This window comes from Pseudorasbora parva, chromosome 5 (genome assembly GCF_024679245.1).
Source record: "Pseudorasbora parva isolate DD20220531a chromosome 5, ASM2467924v1, whole genome shotgun sequence".
Classification (NCBI taxonomy): Eukaryota; Metazoa; Chordata; class Actinopteri; order Cypriniformes; family Gobionidae; genus Pseudorasbora; species Pseudorasbora parva.
The window spans coordinates 4,176,546-4,193,120 of record NC_090176.1 but is presented as its reverse complement, the minus strand read 5'-3'; the positions used below and the strand labels follow the sequence as shown (position 1 = coordinate 4,193,120).

The 16,575-nt window shown below is 42.9% G+C and overlaps 48 non-coding genes across 48 annotated transcripts; all 48 read right to left on the bottom strand.

The window, feature by feature from the left end:
- Positions 1 to 15: 15 nt before the first annotated feature.
- On the bottom strand, positions 16 to 88 carry trnav-aac (transfer RNA valine (anticodon AAC)). The gene has a single exon. It is a non-coding gene; the product is annotated as a tRNA-Val (tRNA).
- Positions 89 to 328: 240 nt separating this feature from the next.
- trnav-uac (transfer RNA valine (anticodon UAC)) lies at positions 329 to 401 on the bottom strand. The gene has a single exon. It is a non-coding gene; the product is annotated as a tRNA-Val (tRNA).
- A 232-nt stretch (positions 402 to 633) lies between these two features.
- On the bottom strand, positions 634 to 706 carry trnav-cac (transfer RNA valine (anticodon CAC)). Its single transcript has one exon. It is a non-coding gene; the product is annotated as a tRNA-Val (tRNA).
- Positions 707 to 827: 121 nt separating this feature from the next.
- On the bottom strand, positions 828 to 900 carry trnav-aac (transfer RNA valine (anticodon AAC)). The gene has a single exon. It is a non-coding gene; the product is annotated as a tRNA-Val (tRNA).
- A 239-nt stretch (positions 901 to 1,139) lies between these two features.
- trnav-cac (transfer RNA valine (anticodon CAC)) lies at positions 1,140 to 1,212 on the bottom strand. The gene has a single exon. It is a non-coding gene; the product is annotated as a tRNA-Val (tRNA).
- Positions 1,213 to 1,335: 123 nt separating this feature from the next.
- Positions 1,336 to 1,408, bottom strand: trnav-aac (transfer RNA valine (anticodon AAC)). Its single transcript has one exon. It is a non-coding gene; the product is annotated as a tRNA-Val (tRNA).
- Positions 1,409 to 1,648: 240 nt separating this feature from the next.
- trnav-uac (transfer RNA valine (anticodon UAC)) lies at positions 1,649 to 1,721 on the bottom strand. The gene has a single exon. It is a non-coding gene; the product is annotated as a tRNA-Val (tRNA).
- A 426-nt stretch (positions 1,722 to 2,147) lies between these two features.
- On the bottom strand, positions 2,148 to 2,220 carry trnav-aac (transfer RNA valine (anticodon AAC)). Its single transcript has one exon. It is a non-coding gene; the product is annotated as a tRNA-Val (tRNA).
- A 239-nt stretch (positions 2,221 to 2,459) lies between these two features.
- On the bottom strand, positions 2,460 to 2,532 carry trnav-cac (transfer RNA valine (anticodon CAC)). The gene has a single exon. It is a non-coding gene; the product is annotated as a tRNA-Val (tRNA).
- A 435-nt stretch (positions 2,533 to 2,967) lies between these two features.
- trnav-uac (transfer RNA valine (anticodon UAC)) lies at positions 2,968 to 3,040 on the bottom strand. Its single transcript has one exon. It is a non-coding gene; the product is annotated as a tRNA-Val (tRNA).
- A 933-nt stretch (positions 3,041 to 3,973) lies between these two features.
- On the bottom strand, positions 3,974 to 4,046 carry trnav-aac (transfer RNA valine (anticodon AAC)). Its single transcript has one exon. It is a non-coding gene; the product is annotated as a tRNA-Val (tRNA).
- A 241-nt stretch (positions 4,047 to 4,287) lies between these two features.
- trnav-uac (transfer RNA valine (anticodon UAC)) lies at positions 4,288 to 4,360 on the bottom strand. Its single transcript has one exon. It is a non-coding gene; the product is annotated as a tRNA-Val (tRNA).
- Positions 4,361 to 4,592: 232 nt separating this feature from the next.
- trnav-cac (transfer RNA valine (anticodon CAC)) lies at positions 4,593 to 4,665 on the bottom strand. The gene has a single exon. It is a non-coding gene; the product is annotated as a tRNA-Val (tRNA).
- Positions 4,666 to 5,293: 628 nt separating this feature from the next.
- trnav-aac (transfer RNA valine (anticodon AAC)) lies at positions 5,294 to 5,366 on the bottom strand. Its single transcript has one exon. It is a non-coding gene; the product is annotated as a tRNA-Val (tRNA).
- Positions 5,367 to 5,607: 241 nt separating this feature from the next.
- trnav-uac (transfer RNA valine (anticodon UAC)) lies at positions 5,608 to 5,680 on the bottom strand. Its single transcript has one exon. It is a non-coding gene; the product is annotated as a tRNA-Val (tRNA).
- Positions 5,681 to 6,106: 426 nt separating this feature from the next.
- Positions 6,107 to 6,179, bottom strand: trnav-aac (transfer RNA valine (anticodon AAC)). Its single transcript has one exon. It is a non-coding gene; the product is annotated as a tRNA-Val (tRNA).
- A 239-nt stretch (positions 6,180 to 6,418) lies between these two features.
- On the bottom strand, positions 6,419 to 6,491 carry trnav-cac (transfer RNA valine (anticodon CAC)). Its single transcript has one exon. It is a non-coding gene; the product is annotated as a tRNA-Val (tRNA).
- Positions 6,492 to 6,614: 123 nt separating this feature from the next.
- Positions 6,615 to 6,687, bottom strand: trnav-aac (transfer RNA valine (anticodon AAC)). Its single transcript has one exon. It is a non-coding gene; the product is annotated as a tRNA-Val (tRNA).
- A 238-nt stretch (positions 6,688 to 6,925) lies between these two features.
- trnav-cac (transfer RNA valine (anticodon CAC)) lies at positions 6,926 to 6,998 on the bottom strand. The gene has a single exon. It is a non-coding gene; the product is annotated as a tRNA-Val (tRNA).
- A 121-nt stretch (positions 6,999 to 7,119) lies between these two features.
- Positions 7,120 to 7,192, bottom strand: trnav-aac (transfer RNA valine (anticodon AAC)). Its single transcript has one exon. It is a non-coding gene; the product is annotated as a tRNA-Val (tRNA).
- Positions 7,193 to 7,431: 239 nt separating this feature from the next.
- trnav-cac (transfer RNA valine (anticodon CAC)) lies at positions 7,432 to 7,504 on the bottom strand. The gene has a single exon. It is a non-coding gene; the product is annotated as a tRNA-Val (tRNA).
- A 436-nt stretch (positions 7,505 to 7,940) lies between these two features.
- Positions 7,941 to 8,013, bottom strand: trnav-uac (transfer RNA valine (anticodon UAC)). Its single transcript has one exon. It is a non-coding gene; the product is annotated as a tRNA-Val (tRNA).
- A 232-nt stretch (positions 8,014 to 8,245) lies between these two features.
- trnav-cac (transfer RNA valine (anticodon CAC)) lies at positions 8,246 to 8,318 on the bottom strand. The gene has a single exon. It is a non-coding gene; the product is annotated as a tRNA-Val (tRNA).
- A 121-nt stretch (positions 8,319 to 8,439) lies between these two features.
- On the bottom strand, positions 8,440 to 8,512 carry trnav-aac (transfer RNA valine (anticodon AAC)). Its single transcript has one exon. It is a non-coding gene; the product is annotated as a tRNA-Val (tRNA).
- A 239-nt stretch (positions 8,513 to 8,751) lies between these two features.
- Positions 8,752 to 8,824, bottom strand: trnav-cac (transfer RNA valine (anticodon CAC)). The gene has a single exon. It is a non-coding gene; the product is annotated as a tRNA-Val (tRNA).
- A 123-nt stretch (positions 8,825 to 8,947) lies between these two features.
- On the bottom strand, positions 8,948 to 9,020 carry trnav-aac (transfer RNA valine (anticodon AAC)). Its single transcript has one exon. It is a non-coding gene; the product is annotated as a tRNA-Val (tRNA).
- Positions 9,021 to 9,260: 240 nt separating this feature from the next.
- On the bottom strand, positions 9,261 to 9,333 carry trnav-uac (transfer RNA valine (anticodon UAC)). Its single transcript has one exon. It is a non-coding gene; the product is annotated as a tRNA-Val (tRNA).
- A 232-nt stretch (positions 9,334 to 9,565) lies between these two features.
- trnav-cac (transfer RNA valine (anticodon CAC)) lies at positions 9,566 to 9,638 on the bottom strand. Its single transcript has one exon. It is a non-coding gene; the product is annotated as a tRNA-Val (tRNA).
- A 121-nt stretch (positions 9,639 to 9,759) lies between these two features.
- Positions 9,760 to 9,832, bottom strand: trnav-aac (transfer RNA valine (anticodon AAC)). The gene has a single exon. It is a non-coding gene; the product is annotated as a tRNA-Val (tRNA).
- A 239-nt stretch (positions 9,833 to 10,071) lies between these two features.
- On the bottom strand, positions 10,072 to 10,144 carry trnav-cac (transfer RNA valine (anticodon CAC)). The gene has a single exon. It is a non-coding gene; the product is annotated as a tRNA-Val (tRNA).
- A 123-nt stretch (positions 10,145 to 10,267) lies between these two features.
- Positions 10,268 to 10,340, bottom strand: trnav-aac (transfer RNA valine (anticodon AAC)). The gene has a single exon. It is a non-coding gene; the product is annotated as a tRNA-Val (tRNA).
- Positions 10,341 to 10,580: 240 nt separating this feature from the next.
- On the bottom strand, positions 10,581 to 10,653 carry trnav-uac (transfer RNA valine (anticodon UAC)). Its single transcript has one exon. It is a non-coding gene; the product is annotated as a tRNA-Val (tRNA).
- A 232-nt stretch (positions 10,654 to 10,885) lies between these two features.
- On the bottom strand, positions 10,886 to 10,958 carry trnav-cac (transfer RNA valine (anticodon CAC)). The gene has a single exon. It is a non-coding gene; the product is annotated as a tRNA-Val (tRNA).
- Positions 10,959 to 11,079: 121 nt separating this feature from the next.
- trnav-aac (transfer RNA valine (anticodon AAC)) lies at positions 11,080 to 11,152 on the bottom strand. Its single transcript has one exon. It is a non-coding gene; the product is annotated as a tRNA-Val (tRNA).
- A 239-nt stretch (positions 11,153 to 11,391) lies between these two features.
- On the bottom strand, positions 11,392 to 11,464 carry trnav-cac (transfer RNA valine (anticodon CAC)). Its single transcript has one exon. It is a non-coding gene; the product is annotated as a tRNA-Val (tRNA).
- Positions 11,465 to 11,587: 123 nt separating this feature from the next.
- Positions 11,588 to 11,660, bottom strand: trnav-aac (transfer RNA valine (anticodon AAC)). Its single transcript has one exon. It is a non-coding gene; the product is annotated as a tRNA-Val (tRNA).
- Positions 11,661 to 11,900: 240 nt separating this feature from the next.
- Positions 11,901 to 11,973, bottom strand: trnav-uac (transfer RNA valine (anticodon UAC)). Its single transcript has one exon. It is a non-coding gene; the product is annotated as a tRNA-Val (tRNA).
- A 232-nt stretch (positions 11,974 to 12,205) lies between these two features.
- trnav-cac (transfer RNA valine (anticodon CAC)) lies at positions 12,206 to 12,278 on the bottom strand. The gene has a single exon. It is a non-coding gene; the product is annotated as a tRNA-Val (tRNA).
- Positions 12,279 to 12,399: 121 nt separating this feature from the next.
- On the bottom strand, positions 12,400 to 12,472 carry trnav-aac (transfer RNA valine (anticodon AAC)). Its single transcript has one exon. It is a non-coding gene; the product is annotated as a tRNA-Val (tRNA).
- A 239-nt stretch (positions 12,473 to 12,711) lies between these two features.
- On the bottom strand, positions 12,712 to 12,784 carry trnav-cac (transfer RNA valine (anticodon CAC)). Its single transcript has one exon. It is a non-coding gene; the product is annotated as a tRNA-Val (tRNA).
- A 123-nt stretch (positions 12,785 to 12,907) lies between these two features.
- Positions 12,908 to 12,980, bottom strand: trnav-aac (transfer RNA valine (anticodon AAC)). Its single transcript has one exon. It is a non-coding gene; the product is annotated as a tRNA-Val (tRNA).
- Positions 12,981 to 13,220: 240 nt separating this feature from the next.
- On the bottom strand, positions 13,221 to 13,293 carry trnav-uac (transfer RNA valine (anticodon UAC)). The gene has a single exon. It is a non-coding gene; the product is annotated as a tRNA-Val (tRNA).
- A 232-nt stretch (positions 13,294 to 13,525) lies between these two features.
- Positions 13,526 to 13,598, bottom strand: trnav-cac (transfer RNA valine (anticodon CAC)). Its single transcript has one exon. It is a non-coding gene; the product is annotated as a tRNA-Val (tRNA).
- A 628-nt stretch (positions 13,599 to 14,226) lies between these two features.
- Positions 14,227 to 14,299, bottom strand: trnav-aac (transfer RNA valine (anticodon AAC)). Its single transcript has one exon. It is a non-coding gene; the product is annotated as a tRNA-Val (tRNA).
- A 241-nt stretch (positions 14,300 to 14,540) lies between these two features.
- trnav-uac (transfer RNA valine (anticodon UAC)) lies at positions 14,541 to 14,613 on the bottom strand. The gene has a single exon. It is a non-coding gene; the product is annotated as a tRNA-Val (tRNA).
- A 738-nt stretch (positions 14,614 to 15,351) lies between these two features.
- trnav-cac (transfer RNA valine (anticodon CAC)) lies at positions 15,352 to 15,424 on the bottom strand. Its single transcript has one exon. It is a non-coding gene; the product is annotated as a tRNA-Val (tRNA).
- Positions 15,425 to 15,547: 123 nt separating this feature from the next.
- Positions 15,548 to 15,620, bottom strand: trnav-aac (transfer RNA valine (anticodon AAC)). Its single transcript has one exon. It is a non-coding gene; the product is annotated as a tRNA-Val (tRNA).
- Positions 15,621 to 15,860: 240 nt separating this feature from the next.
- On the bottom strand, positions 15,861 to 15,933 carry trnav-uac (transfer RNA valine (anticodon UAC)). The gene has a single exon. It is a non-coding gene; the product is annotated as a tRNA-Val (tRNA).
- Positions 15,934 to 16,575: the final 642 nt, after the last annotated feature.

Below are 16,575 nucleotides of genomic sequence, written 5' to 3'. Positions count from 1 at the left end.
TCAAAAGCTGACCGCTGTTTCTGCTCGGTTTCGAACCGAGGACCTTTCGCGTGTTAGGCGAACGTGATAACCACTACACTACAGAAACCTCATGGCGAGCTTAATTGCCTTTTTCCAAGACAGGTTCATCCCATAATCTGCCCTGCAATCAGAGTGTTGGTCTGTGTAAATTCCACAAGCAACAGGAAAGTGCTCATTGGGCTTGGTAGTCTGTCTTGAAATCCTTAGCACGATTGCCTTCAACTAGCTTGAAATTGGAGCCTTTGTAGTGTGGAAATGCGCTTGCCGGAGATCCATTTCAGCATGTTTAGTTAAAAAACACTCAATTTGTTTCTGCCCAGTTTCGAACTGGGGACCTTTCGCGTGTAAAGCGAACGTGATAACCACTACACTACAGAAACCTCACAGTGAGTTTAGTGGCCTTTTTCCAAGACAGGTTCATCCCACAATCTGCACCGCAAGCAGAGTGTCAGTCTGTGTAGATTCCACAAACAACAGAACAGAGATAATTCACCATTGGAATCTGGCTTGAGATCCTTAGTATGATTGCCTTCAAATAGCTTTTAGCCTTTGTAGCTGGATATCCACTTACCTTAGAGCCATTTCAGCAAATATAGTAAAAAATCCTCAAGTTGTTTCCACCCAGTTTCGAACTGGGGACCTTTCGCGTGTGAGGCGAACGTGATAACCACTACACTATGGAAACCTGTCTTCAGGAAGCAGAAGAAAATCTTCAGACTCACAAATTAAAATGTGTATAATGTAAAAGGGAGATAGATACTCTTGGCGTTGCAAACAATTCATACTTTCTGTCAAAAGTTGGGCGCTGTTTCTGCTCGGTTTCGAACCGAGGACCTTTCGCGTGTTAGGCGAACGTGATAACCACTACACTACAGAAACTTCACTTTGGGTTGAGTGGTCTTTTTCCAAGACAGGTTCATCCAATAATATGCACTGCAAGCAGAGTGTCAGTCTGTGTAGATTCCACAAACAACAGGACAGAGCTAATTCATCATGGTAGTCTGACTTGAGGTCCTTAGTATGATTGCCTCCAAATAGCTTGAAATTACAGCCTTTGTAGCATGGAAATCCACTAACCTGAGAGCCATTTCAGCACATATAGTAAAAATTACTCAAGTTGTTTCCACCCAGTTTCGAACTGGGGACCTTTCGCGTGTGAGGCGAACGTGATAACCACTACACTATGGAAACCTGTCTTGAGGTAGCATAAGGAAGTCTTGCGAATCACGAATTTTAAAAAACGTATAATGTAAAAGAGAGCTAAATACTCTTAGCGTCGCAAACAATCTATACTTTCTGTCAAAAGCTGACCGCTGTTTCTGCTCGGTTTCGAACCGAGGACCTTTCGCGTGTTAGGCGAACGTGATAACCACTACACTACAGAAACCTCATGGCGAGCTTAATTGCCTTTTTCCAAGACAGGTTCATCCCATAATCTGCCCTGCAATCAGAGTGTTGGTCTGTGTAAATTCCACAAGCAACAGGAAAGTGCTCATTGGGCTTGGTAGTCTGTCTTGAAATCCTTAGCACGATTGCCTTCAACTAGCTTGAAATTGGAGCCTTTGTAGTGTGGAAATGCGCTTGCCGGAGATCCATTTCAGCATGTTTAGTTAAAAAACACTCAATTTGTTTCTGCCCAGTTTCGAACTGGGGACCTTTCGCGTGTAAAGCGAACGTGATAACCACTACACTACAGAAACCTCACAGTGAGTTTAGTGGCCTTTTTCCAAGACAGGTTCATCCCATAATCTGCACCGCAAGCAGAGTGTCAGTCTGTGTAGATTCCACAAACAACAGAACAGAGATAATTCACCATTGGAGTCTGGCTTGAGATCCTTAGTATGATTGCCTTTAAATAGCTTTTAGCCTTTGTAGCTGGATATCCACTTACCTTAGAGCCATTTCAGCACATATAGTAAAAATTGCTCAAGTTGTTTCCACCCAGTTTCGAACTGGGGACCTTTCGCGTGTGAGGCAAACGTGATAACCACTACACTATGGAAACCTGTCTTCAGGAAGCAGAAGAAAATCTTCAGACTCACAAATTAAAATGTGTATAATGTAAAAGGGAGATAGATACTCTTGGCGTTGCAAACAATTCATACTTTCTGTCAAAAGTTGGTCGTTGTTTCTGCTCGGTTTCGAACCGAGGACCTTTCGCGTGTTAGGCGAACGTGATAACCACTACACTACAGAAACTTCACTTTGGGTTGAGTGGTCTTTTTCCAAGACAGGTTCATCCAATAATATGCACTGCAAGCAGAGTGTCAGTCTGTGTAGATTCCACAAACAACAGGACAGAGCTAATTCATCATGGTAGTCTGACTTGAGGTCCTTAGTATGATTGCCTCCAAATAGCTTGAAATTACAGCCTTTGTAGCATGGAAATCCACTAACCTGAGAGCCATTTCAGCACATATAGTAAAAATTACTCAAGATGTTTCCACCCAGTTTCGAACTGGGGACCTTTCGCGTGTGAGGCGAACGTGATAACCACTACACTATGGAAACCTGTCTTGAGGTAGCATAAGGAAGTCTTGCGAATCACGAATTTTAAAAAACGTATAATGTAAAAGAGAGCTAAATACTCTTAGCGTCGCAAACAATCTATACTTTCAGTCAAAGCTGACCGCTGTTTCTGCTCGGTTTCGAAACGAGGACCTTTCGCGTGTTAGGCGAACGTGATAACCACTACACTACAGAAACCTCATGGTGAGCTTAATTGCCTTTTTCCAAGACAGGTTCATCCCATAATCTGCCCTGCAATCAGAGTGTTGGTCTGGGTAAATTCCACAAGCAACAGGAAAGTGCGAATTGGGCTTGGTAGTCTGTCTTGAGATCCTTAGCACGATTGCCTTCAACTAGCTTGAAATTGGAGCCTTTGTAGTGTGGAAATGCGCTTGCCGGAGATCCATTTCAGCATGTTTAGTTAAAAAACACTCAATTTGTTTCTGCCCAGTTTCGAACTGGGGACCTTTCGCGTGTAAAGCGAACGTGATAACCACTACACTACAGAAACCTCACAGTGAGTTTAGTGGCCTTTTTCCAAGACAGGTTCATCCCATAATCTGCACCGCAAGCAGAGTGTCAGTCTGTGTAGATCCCACAAACAACAGAACAGAGATAATTCACCATTGGAGTCTGGCTTGAGATCCTTAGTATGATTGCCTTCAAATAGCTTTTAGCCTTTGTAGCTGGATATCCACTTACCTTAGAGCCATTTCAGCACATATAGTAAAAATTGCTCAAGTTGTTTCCACCCAGTTTCGAACTGGGGACCTTTCGCGTGTGAGGCGAACGTGATAACCAATACACTATGGAAACCTGTCTTCAGGAAGCAGAAGAAAATCTTCAGACTCACAAATTAAAATGTGTATAATGTAAAAGGGAGATAGATACTCTTGGCGTTGCAAACAATTCATACTTTCTGTCAAAAGTTGGTCGTTGTTTCTGCTCGGTTTCGAACCGAAGACCTTTCGCGTGTTAGGCGAACGTGATAACCACTACACTACAGAAACTTCACTTTGGGTTGAGTGGTCTTTTTCCAAGACAGGTTCATCCAATAATATGCACTGCAAGCAGAGTGTCAGTCTGTGTAGATTCCACAAACAACAGGACAGAGCTAATTCATCATGGTAGTCTGACTTGAGGTCCTTAGTATGATTGCCTCCAAATAGCTTGAAATTATAGCCTTTGTAGCATGGAAATCCACTAACCTGAGAGCCATTTCAGCACATATAGTAAAAATTACTCCAGATGTTTCCACCCAGTTTCGAACTGGGGACCTTTCGCGTGTGAGGCGAACGTGATAACCACTACACTATGGAGACCTGTCTTGAGTTGCATAAGGAAGTCTTGCTAATCACGAATTTTAAAAAACGTATAATGTAAAAGAGAGCTAAATACTCTTAGCGTCGCAAACAATCTATACTTTCTGTCAAAAGCTGACCGCTGTTTCTGCTCGGTTTCGAACCGAGGACCTTTCGCGTGTTAGGCGAACGTGATAACCACTACACTACAGAAACCTCATGGTGAGCTTAATTGCCTTTTTCCAAGACAGGTTCATCCCATAATCTGCCCTGCAATCAGAGTGTTGGTCTGTGTAAATTCCACAAGCAACAGGAAAGTGCTCATTGGGCTTGGTAGTCTGTCTTGAGATCCTTAGCACGATTGCCTTCAACTAGCTTGAAATTGGAGCCTTTGTAGTGTGGAAATGCGCTTGCCGGAGATCCATTTCAGCATGTTTAGTTAAAAAACACTCAATTATATTTCTGCCCAGTTTCGAACTGGGGACCTTTCGCGTGTAAAGCGAACGTGATAACCACTACACTACAGAAACCTCACAGTGAGTTTAGTGGCCTTTTTCCAAGACAGGTTCATCCCATAATCTGCACCGCAAGCAGAGTGTCAGTCTGTGTAGATTCCACAAACAACAGAACAGAGATAATTCACCATTGGAGTCTGGCTTGAGATCCTTAGTATGATTGCCTTCAAATAGCTTTTAGCCTTTGTAGCTGGATATCCACTTACCTTAGAGCCATTTCAGCACATATAGTAAAAATTGCTCAAGTTGTTTCCACCCAGTTTCGAACTGGGGACCTTTCGCGTGTGAGGCGAACGTGATAACCACTACACTATGGAAACCTGTCTTCAGGAAGCAGAAGAAAATCTTCAGACTCACAAATTAAAATGTGTATAATGTAAAAGGGAGATAGATACTCTTGGCGTTGCAAACAATTCATACTTTCTGTCAAAAGTTGGTCGTTGTTTCTGCTCGGTTTCGAACCGAAGACCTTTCGCGTGTTAGGCGAACGTGATAACCACTACACTACAGAAACTTCACTTTGGGTTGAGTGGTCTTTTTCCAAGACAGGTTCATCCAATAATATGCACTGCAAGCAGAGTGTCAGTCTGTGTAGATTCCACAAACAACAGGACAGAGCTAATTCATCATGGTAGTCTGACTTGAGGTCCTTAGTATGATTGCCTCCAAATAGCTTGAAATTATAGCCTTTGTAGCATGGAAATCCACTAACCTGAGAGCCATTTCAGCACATATAGTAAAAATTACTCCAGATGTTTCCACCCAGTTTCGAACTGGGGACCTTTCGCGTGTGAGGCGAACGTGATAACCACTACACTATGGAGACCTGTCTTGAGTTGCATAAGGAAGTCTTGCTAATCACGAATTTTAAAAAACGTATAATGTAAAAGAGAGCTAAATACTCTTAGCGTCGCAAACAATCTATACTTTCTGTCAAAAGCTGACCGCTGTTTCTGCTCGGTTTCGAACCGAGGACCTTTCGCGTGTTAGGCGAACGTGATAACCACTACACTACAGAAACCTCATGGTGAGCTTAATTGCCTTTTTCCAAGACAGGTTCATCCCATAATCTGCCCTGCAATCAGAGTGTTGGTCTGTGTAAATTCCACAAGCAACAGGAAAGTGCTCATTGGGCTTGGTAGTCTGTCTTGAGATCCTTAGCACGATTGCCTTCAACTAGCTTGAAATTGGAGCCTTTGTAGTGTGGAAATGCGCTTGCCGGAGATCCATTTCAGCATGTTTAGTTAAAAAACACTCAATTATATTTCTGCCCAGTTTCGAACTGGGGACCTTTCGCGTGTAAAGCGAACGTGATAACCACTACACTACAGAAACCTCACAGTGAGTTTAGTGGCCTTTTTCCAAGACAGGTTCATCCCATAATCTGCACCGCAAGCAGAGTGTCAGTCTGTGTAGATTCCACAAACAACAGAACAGAGATAATTCACCATTGGAGTCTGGCTTGAGATCCTTAGTATGATTGCCTTCAAATAGCTTTTAGCCTTTGTAGCTGGATATCCACTTACCTTAGAGCCATTTCAGCACATATAGTAAAAATTGCTCAAGTTGTTTCCACCCAGTTTCGAACTGCGGACCTTTCGCGTGTGAGGCGAACGTGATAACCACTACACTATGGAAACCTGTCTTCAGGAAGCAGAAGAAAATCTTCAGACTCACAAATTAAAATGTGTATAATGTAAAAGGGAGATAGATACTCTTGGCGTTGCAAACAATTCATACTTTCTGTCAAAAGTTGGTCGTTGTTTCTGCTCGGTTTCGAACCGAGGACCTTTCGCGTGTTAGGCGAACGTGATAACCACTACACTACAGAAACTTCACTTTGGGTTGAGTGGTCTTTTTCCAAGACAGGTTCATCCAATAATATGCACTGCAAGCAGAGTGTCAGTCTGTGTAGATTCCACAAACAACAGGACAGAGCTAATTCATCATGGTAGTCTGACTTGAGGTCCTTTGTATGATTGCCTCCAAATAGCTTGAAATTATAGCCTTTGTAGCATGGAAATCCACTAACCTGAGAGCCATTTCAGCACATATAGTAAAAATTACTCCAGATGTTTCCACCCAGTTTCGAACTGGGGACCTTTCGCGTGTGAGGCGAACGTGATAACCACTACACTATGGAAACCTGTCTTGAGGTAGCATAAGGAAGTCTTGCGAATCACGAATTTTAAAAAACGTATAATGTAAAAGAGAGCTAAATACTCTTAGCGTCGCAAACAATCTATACTTTCTGTCAAAAGCTGACCGCTGTTTCTGCTCGGTTTCGAACCGAGGACCTTTCGCGTGTTAGGCGAACGTGATAACCACTACACTACAGAAACCTCATGGTGAGCTTAATTGCCTTTTTCCAAGACAGGTTCATCCCATAATCTGCCCTGCAATCAGAGTGTTGGTCTGTGTAAATTCCACAAGCAACAGGAAAGTGCGAATTGGGCTTGGTAGTCTGTCTTGAGATCCTTAGCACGATTGCCTTCAACTAGCTTGAAATTGGAGCCTTTGTAGCTGGATATCCACTTACCTTAGAGCCATTTCAGCACATATAGTAAAAATTGCTCAAGTTGTTTCCACCCAGTTTCGAACTGGGGACCTTTCGCGTGTGAGGCGAACGTGATAACCACTACACTATGGAAACCTGTCTTCAGGAAGCAGAAGAAAATCTTCAGACTCACAAATTAAAATGTGTATAATGTAAAAGGGAGATAGATACTCTTGGCGTTGCAAACAATTCATACTTTCTGTCAAAAGTTGGTCGCTGTTTCTGCTCGGGTTCGAACCGAGGACCTTTCGCGTGTTAGGCGAACGTGATAACCACTACACTACAGAAACTTCACTTTGGGTTGAGTGGTCTTTTTCCAAGACAGGTTCATCCAATAATATGCACTGCAAGCAGAGTGTCAGTCTGTGTAGATTCCACAAACAACAGGACAGAGCTAATTCATCATGGTAGTCTGACTTGAGGTCCTTAGTATGATTGCCTCCAAATAGCTTGAAATTACAGCCTTTGTAGCATGGAAATCCACTAACCTGAGAGCCATTTCAGCACATATAGTAAAAATTACTCAAGATGTTTCCACCCAGTTTCGAACTGGGGACCTTTCGCGTGTGAGGCGAACGTGATAACCACTACACTATGGAAACCTGTCTTGAGGTAGCATAAGGAAGTCTTGCGAATCACGAATTTTAAAAAACGTATAATGTAAAAGAGAGCTAAATACTCTTAGCGTCGCAAACAATCTATACTTTCTGTCAAAAGCTGACCGCTGTTTCTGCTCGGTTTCAAAACGAGGACCTTTCGCGTGTTAGGCGAACGTGATAACCACTACACTACAGAAACCTCATGGTGAGCTTAATTGCCTTTTTCCAAGACAGGTTCATCCCATAATCTGCCCTGCAATCAGAGTGTTGGTCTGTGTAAATTCCACAAGCAACAGGAAAGTGCTCATTGGGCTTTGTAGTCTGTCTTGAGATCCTTAGCACGATTGCCTTCAACTAGCTTGAAATTGGAGCCTTTGTAGTGTGGAAATGCGCTTGCCGGAGATCCATTTCAGCATGTTTAGTTAAAAAACACTCAATTTGTTTCTGCCCAGTTTCGAACTGGGGACCTTTCGCATGTAAAGCGAACGTGATAACCACTACACTACAGAAACCTCACAGTGAGTTTAGTGGCCTTTTTCCAAGACAGGTTCATCCCATAATCTGCACCGCAAGCAGAGTGTCAGTCTGTGTAGATTCCACAAACAACAGAACAGAGATAATTCACCATTGGAGTCTGGCTTGAGATCCTTAGTATGATTGCCTTCAAATAGCTTTTAGCCTTTGTAGCTGGATATCCACTTACCTTAGAGCCATTTCAGCAAATATAGTAAAAAATCCTCAAGTTGTTTCCACCCAGTTTCGAACTGGGGACCTTTCGCGTGTGAGGCGAACGTGATAACCACTACACTATGGAAACCTGTCTTCAGGAAGCAGAAGAAAATCTTCAGACTCACAAATTAAAATGTGTATAATGTAAAAGGGAGATAGATACTCTTGGCGTTGCAAACAATTCATACTTTCTGTCAAAAGTTGGGCGCTGTTTCTGCTCGGTTTCGAACCGAGGACCTTTCGCGTGTTAGGCGAACGTGATAACCACTACACTACAGAAACTTCACTTTGGGTTGAGTGGTCTTTTTCCAAGACAGGTTCATCCAATAATATGCACTGCAAGCAGAGTGTCAGTCTGTGTAGATTCCACAAACAACAGGACAGAGCTAATTCATCATGGTAGTCTGACTTGAGGTCCTTAGTATGATTGCCTCCAAATAGCTTGAAATTACAGCCTTTGTAGCATGGAAATCCACTAACCTGAGAGCCATTTCAGCACATATAGTAAAAATTACTCAAGTTGTTTCCACCCAGTTTCGAACTGGGGACCTTTCGCGTGTGAGGCGAACGTGATAACCACTACACTATGGAAACCTGTCTTGAGGTAGCATAAGGAAGTCTTGCGAATCACGAATTTTAAAAAACGTATAATGTAAAAGAGAGCTAAATACTCTTAGCGTCGCAAACAATCTATACTTTCTGTCAAAAGCTGACCGCTGTTTCTGCTCGGTTTCGAACCGAGGACCTTTCGCGTGTTAGGCGAACGTGATAACCACTACACTACAGAAACCTCATGGCGAGCTTAATTGCCTTTTTCCAAGACAGGTTCATCCCATAATCTGCCCTGCAATCAGAGTGTTGGTCTGTGTAAATTCCACAAGCAACAGGAAAGTGCTCATTGGGCTTGGTAGTCTGTCTTGAAATCCTTAGCACGATTGCCTTCAACTAGCTTGAAATTGGAGCCTTTGTAGTGTGGAAATGCGCTTGCCGGAGATCCATTTCAGCATGTTTAGTTAAAAAACACTCAATTTGTTTCTGCCCAGTTTCGAACTGGGGACCTTTCGCGTGTAAAGCGAACGTGATAACCACTACACTACAGAAACCTCACAGTGAGTTTAGTGGCCTTTTTCCAAGACAGGTTCATCCCACAATCTGCACCGCAAGCAGAGTGTCAGTCTGTGTAGATTCCACAAACAACAGAACAGAGATAATTCACCATTGGAGTCTGGCTTGAGATCCTTAGTATGATTGCCTTCAAATAGCTTTTAGCCTTTGTAGCTGGATATCCACTTACCTTAGAGCCATTTCAGCAAATATAGTAAAAAATCCTCAAGTTGTTTCCACCCAGTTTCGAACTGGGGACCTTTCGCGTGTGAGGCGAACGTGATAACCACTACACTATGGAAACCTGTCTTCAGGAAGCAGAAGAAAATCTTCAGACTCACAAATTAAAATGTGTATAATGTAAAAGGGAGATAGATACTCTTGGCGTTGCAAACAATTCATACTTTCTGTCAAAAGTTGGGCGCTGTTTCTGCTCGGTTTCGAACCGAGGACCTTTCGCGTGTTAGGCGAACGTGATAACCACTACACTACAGAAACTTCACTTTGGGTTGAGTGGTCTTTTTCCAAGACAGGTTCATCCAATAATATGCACTGCAAGCAGAGTGTCAGTCTGTGTAGATTCCACAAACAACAGGACAGAGCTAATTCATCATGGTAGTCTGACTTGAGGTCCTTAGTATGATTGCCTCCAAATAGCTTGAAATTACAGCCTTTGTAGCATGGAAATCCACTAACCTGAGAGCCATTTCAGCACATATAGTAAAAATTACTCAAGTTGTTTCCACCCAGTTTCGAACTGGGGACCTTTCGCGTGTGAGGCGAACGTGATAACCACTACACTATGGAAACCTGTCTTGAGGTAGCATAAGGAAGTCTTGCGAATCACGAATTTTAAAAAACGTATAATGTAAAAGAGAGCTAAATACTCTTAGCGTCGCAAACAATCTATACTTTCTGTCAAAAGCTGACCGCTGTTTCTGCTCGGTTTCGAACCGAGGACCTTTCGCGTGTTAGGCGAACGTGATAACCACTACACTACAGAAACCTCATGGCGAGCTTAATTGCCTTTTTCCAAGACAGGTTCATCCCATAATCTGCCCTGCAATCAGAGTGTTGGTCTGTGTAAATTCCACAAGCAACAGGAAAGTGCTCATTGGGCTTGGTAGTCTGTCTTGAAATCCTTAGCACGATTGCCTTCAACTAGCTTGAAATTGGAGCCTTTGTAGTGTGGAAATGCGCTTGCCGGAGATCCATTTCAGCATGTTTAGTTAAAAAACACTCAATTTGTTTCTGCCCAGTTTCGAACTGGGGACCTTTCGCGTGTAAAGCGAACGTGATAACCACTACACTACAGAAACCTCACAGTGAGTTTAGTGGCCTTTTTCCAAGACAGGTTCATCCCACAATCTGCACCGCAAGCAGAGTGTCAGTCTGTGTAGATTCCACAAACAACAGAACAGAGATAATTCACCATTGGAGTCTGGCTTGAGATCCTTAGTATGATTGCCTTCAAATAGCTTTTAGCCTTTGTAGCTGGATATCCACTTACCTTAGAGCCATTTCAGCACATATAGTAAAAATTGCTCAAGTTGTTTCCACCCAGTTTCGAACTGGGGACCTTTCGCGTGTGAGGCGAACGTGATAACCACTACACTATGGAAACCTGTCTTCAGGAAGCAGAAGAAAATCTTCAGACTCACAAATTAAAATGTGTATAATGTAAAAGGGAGATAGATACTCTTGGCGTTGCAAACAATTCATACTTTCTGTCAAAAGTTGGTCGCTGTTTCTGCTCGGTTTCGAACCGAGGACCTTTCGCGTGTTAGGCGAACGTGATAACCACTACACTACAGAAACTTCACTTTGGGTTGAGTGGTCTTTTTCCAAGACAGGTTCATCCAATAATATGCACTGCAAGCAGAGTGTCAGTCTGTGTAGATTCCACAAACAACAGGACAGAGCTAATTCATCATGGTAGTCTGACTTGAGGTCCTTAGTATGATTGCCTCCAAATAGCTTGAAATTACAGCCTTTGTAGCATGGAAATCCACTAACCTGAGAGCCATTTCAGCACATATAGTAAAAATTACTCAAGATGTTTCCACCCAGTTTCGAACTGGGGACCTTTCGCGTGTGAGGCGAACGTGATAACCACTACACTATGGAAACCTGTCTTGAGGTAGCATAAGGAAGTCTTGCGAATCACGCATTTTAAAAAACGTATAATGTAAAAGAGAGCTAAATACTCTTAGCGTCGCAAACAATCTATACTTTCTGTCAAAAGCTGACCGCTGTTTCTGCTCGGTTTCGAACCGAGGACCTTTCGCGTGTTAGGCGAACGTGATAACCACTACACTACAGAAACCTCATGGCGAGCTTAATTGCCTTTTTCCAAGACAGGTTCATCCCATAATCTGCCCTGCAATCAGAGTGTTGGTCTGTGTAAATTCCACAAGCAACAGGAAAGTGCTCATTGGGCTTGGTAGTCTGTCTTGAGATCCTTAGCACGATTGCCTTCAACTAGCTTGAAATTGGAGCCTTTGTAGTGTGGAAATGCGCTTGCCGGAGATCCATTTCAGCATGTTTAGTTAAAAAACACTCAATTTGTTTCTGCCCAGTTTCGAACTGGGGACCTTTCGCGTGTAAAGCGAACGTGATAACCACTACACTACAGAAACCTCACAGTGAGTTTAGTGGCCTTTTTCCAAGACAGGTTCATCCCACAATCTGCACCGCAAGCAGAGTGTCAGTCTGTGTAGATTCCACAAACAACAGAACAGAGATAATTCACCATTGGAGTCTGGCTTGAGATCCTTAGTATGATTGCCTTCAAATAGCTTTTAGCCTTTGTAGCTGGATATCCACTTACCTTAGAGCCATTTCAGCACATATAGTAAAAATTGCTCAAGTTGTTTCCACCCAGTTTCGAACTGGGGACCTTTCGCGTGTGAGGCGAACGTGATAACCACTACACTATGGAAACCTGTCTTCAGGAAGCAGAAGAAAATCTTCAGACTCACAAATTAAAATGTGTATAATGTAAAAGGGAGATAGATACTCTTGGCGTTGCAAACAATTCATACTTTCTGTCAAAAGTTGGTCGCTGTTTCTGCTCGGTTTCGAACCGAGGACCTTTCGCGTGTTAGGCGAACGTGATAACCACTACACTACAGAAACTTCACTTTGGGTTGAGTGGTCTTTTTCCAAGACAGGTTCATCCAATAATATGCACTGCAAGCAGAGTGTCAGTCTGTGTAGATTCCACAAACAACAGGACAGAGCTAATTCATCATGGTAGTCTGACTTGAGGTCCTTAGTATGATTGCCTCCAAATAGCTTGAAATTACAGCCTTTGTAGCATGGAAATCCACTAACCTGAGAGCCATTTCAGCACATATAGTAAAAATTACTCAAGATGTTTCCACCCAGTTTCGAACTGGGGACCTTTCGCGTGTGAGGCGAACGTGATAACCACTACACTATGGAAACCTGTCTTGAGGTAGCATAAGGAAGTCTTGCGAATCACGCATTTTAAAAAACGTATAATGTAAAAGAGAGCTAAATACTCTTAGCGTCGCAAACAATCTATACTTTCTGTCAAAAGCTGACCGCTGTTTCTGCTCGGTTTCGAACCGAGGACCTTTCGCGTGTTAGGCGAACGTGATAACCACTACACTACAGAAACCTCATGGCGAGCTTAATTGCCTTTTTCCAAGACAGGTTCATCCCATAATCTGCCCTGCAATCAGAGTGTTGGTCTGTGTAAATTCCACAAGCAACAGGAAAGTGCTCATTGGGCTTGGTAGTCTGTCTTGAGATCCTTAGCACGATTGCCTTCAACTAGCTTGAAATTGGAGCCTTTGTAGTGTGGAAATGCGCTTGCCGGAGATCCATTTCAGCATGTTTAGTTAAAAAACACTCAATTTGTTTCTGCCCAGTTTCGAACTGGGGACCTTTCGCGTGTAAAGCGAACGTGATAACCACTACACTACAGAAACCTCACAGTGAGTTTAGTGGCCTTTTTCCAAGACAGGTTCATCCCACAATCTGCACCGCAAGCAGAGTGTCAGTCTGTGTAGATTCCACAAACAACAGAACAGAGATAATTCACCATTGGAGTCTGGCTTGAGATCCTTAGTATGATTGCCTTCAAATAGCTTTTAGCCTTTTTAGCTGGATATCCACTTACCTTAGAGCCATTTCAGCACATATAGTAAAAATTGCTCAAGTTGTTTCCACCCAGTTTCGAACTGGGGACCTTTCGCGTGTGAGGCGAACGTGATAACCACTACACTATGGAAACCTGTCTTCAGGAAGCAGAAGAAAATCTTCAGACTCACAAATTAAAATGTGTATAATGTAAAAGGGAGATAGATACTCTTGGCGTTGCAAACAATTCATACTTTCTGTCAAAAGTTGGTCGTTGTTTCTGCTCGGTTTCGAACCGAAGACCTTTCGCGTGTTAGGCGAACGTGATAACCACTACACTACAGAAACTTCACTTTGGGTTGAGTGGTCTTTTTCCAAGACAGGTTCATCCAATAATATGCACTGCAAGCAGAGTGTCAGTCTGTGTAGATTCCACAAACAACAGGACAGAGCTAATTCATCATGGTAGTCTGACTTGAGGTCCTTAGTATGATTGCCTCCAAATAGCTTGAAATTATAGCCTTTGTAGCATGGAAATCCACTAACCTGAGAGCCATTTCAGCACATATAGTAAAAATTACTCCAGATGTTTCCACCCAGTTTCGAACTGGGGACCTTTCGCGTGTGAGGCGAACGTGATAACCACTACACTATGGAGACCTGTCTTGAGTTGCATAAGGAAGTCTTGCGAATCACGAATTTTAAAAAACGTATAATGTAAAAGAGAGCTAAATACTCTTAGCGTCGCAAACAATCTATACTTTCTGTCAAAAGCTGACCGCTGTTTCTGCTCGGTTTCGAACCGAGGACCTTTCGCGTGTTAGGCGAACGTGATAACCACTACACTACAGAAACCTCATGGTGAGCTTAATTGCCTTTTTCCAAGACAGGTTCATCCCATAATCTGCCCTGCAATCAGAGTGTTGGTCTGTGTAAATTCCACAAGCAACAGGAAAGTGCTCATTGGGCTTGGTAGTCTGTCTTGAGATCCTTAGCACGATTGCCTTCAACTAGCTTGAAATTGGAGCCTTTGTAGTGTGGAAATGCGCTTGCCGGAGATCCATTTCAGCATGTTTAGTTAAAAAACACTCAATTATATTTCTGCCCAGTTTCGAACTGGGGACCTTTCGCGTGTAAAGCGAACGTGATAACCACTACACTACAGAAACCTCACAGTGAGTTTAGTGGCCTTTTTCCAAGACAGGTTCATCCCATAATCTGCACCGCAAGCAGAGTGTCAGTCTGTGTAGATTCCACAAACAACAGAACAGAGATAATTCACCATTGGAGTCTGGCTTGAGATCCTTAGTATGATTGCCTTCAAATAGCTTTTAGCCTTTGTAGCTGGATATCCACTTACCTTAGAGCCATTTCAGCACATATAGTAAAAATTGCTCAAGTTGTTTCCACCCAGTTTCGAACTGCGGACCTTTCGCGTGTGAGGCGAACGTGATAACCACTACACTATGGAAACCTGTCTTCAGGAAGCAGAAGAAAATCTTCAGACTCACAAATTAAAATGTGTATAATGTAAAAGGGAGATAGATACTCTTGGCGTTGCAAACAATTCATACTTTCTGTCAAAAGTTGGTCGTTGTTTCTGCTCGGTTTCGAACCGAGGATCTTTCGCGTGTTAGGCGAACGTGATAACCACTACACTACAGAAACTTCACTTTGGGTTGAGTGGTCTTTTTCCAAGACAGGTTCATCCAATAATATGCACTGCAAGCAGAGTGTCAGTCTGTGTAGATTCCACAAACAACAGGACAGAGCTAATTCATCATGGTAGTCTGACTTGAGGTCCTTTGTATGATTGCCTCCAAATAGCTTGAAATTATAGCCTTTGTAGCATGGAAATCCACTAACCTGAGAGCCATTTCAGCACATATAGTAAAAATTACTCCAGATGTTTCCACCCAGTTTCGAACTGGGGACCTTTCGCGTGTGAGGCGAACGTGATAACCACTACACTATGGAAACCTGTCTTGAGGTAGCATAAGGAAGTCTTGCGAATCACGAATTTTAAAAAACGTATAATGTAAAAGAGAGCTAAATACTCTTAGCGTCGCAAACAATCTATACTTTCTGTCAAAAGCTGACCGCTGTTTCTGCTCGGTTTCGAACCGAGGACCTTTCGCGTGTTAGGCGAACGTGATAACCACTACACTACAGAAACCTCATGGCGAGCTTAATTGCCTTTTTCCAAGACAGGTTCATCCCATAATCTGCCCTGCAATCAGAGTGTTGGTCTGTGTAAATTCCACAAGCAACAGGAAAGTGCTCATTGGGCTTGGTAGTCTGTCTTGAGATCCTTAGCACGATTGCCTTCAACTAGCTTGAAATTGGAGCCTTTGTAGTGTGGAAATGCGCTTGCCGGAGATCCATTTCAGCATGTTTAGTTAAAAAACACTCAATTTGTTTCTGCCCAGTTTCGAACTGGGGACCTTTCGCGTGTAAAGCGAACGTGATAACCACTACACTACAGAAACCTCACAGTGAGTTTAGTGGCCTTTTTCCAAGACAGGTTCATCCCATAATCTGCACCGCAAGCAGAGTGTCAGTCTGTGTAGATTCCACAAACAACAGAACAGAGATAATTCACCATTGGAGTCTGGCTTGAGATCCTTAGTATGATTGCCTTCAAATAGCTTTTAGCCTTTGTAGCTGGATATCCACTTACCTTAGAGCCATTTCAGCACATATAGTAAAAATTGCTCAAGTTGTTTCCACCCAGTTTCGAACTGGGGACCTTTCGCGTGTGAGGCAAACGTGATAACCACTACACTATGGAAACCTGTCTTCAGGAAGCAGAAGAAAATCTTCAGACTCACAAATTAAAATGTGTATAATGTAAAAGGGAGATAGATACTCTTGGCGTTGCAAACAATTCATACTTTCTGTCAAAAGTTGGTCGTTGTTTCTGCTCGGTTTCGAACCGAAGACCTTTCGCGTGTTAGGCGAACGTGATAACCACTACACTACAGAAACTTCACTTTGGGTTGAGTGGTCTTTTTCCAAGACAGGTTCATCCAATAATATGCACTGCAAGCAGAGTGTCAGTCTGTGTAGATTCCACAAACAACAGGACAGAGCTAATTCATCATGGTAGTCTGACTTGAGGTCCTTAGTAT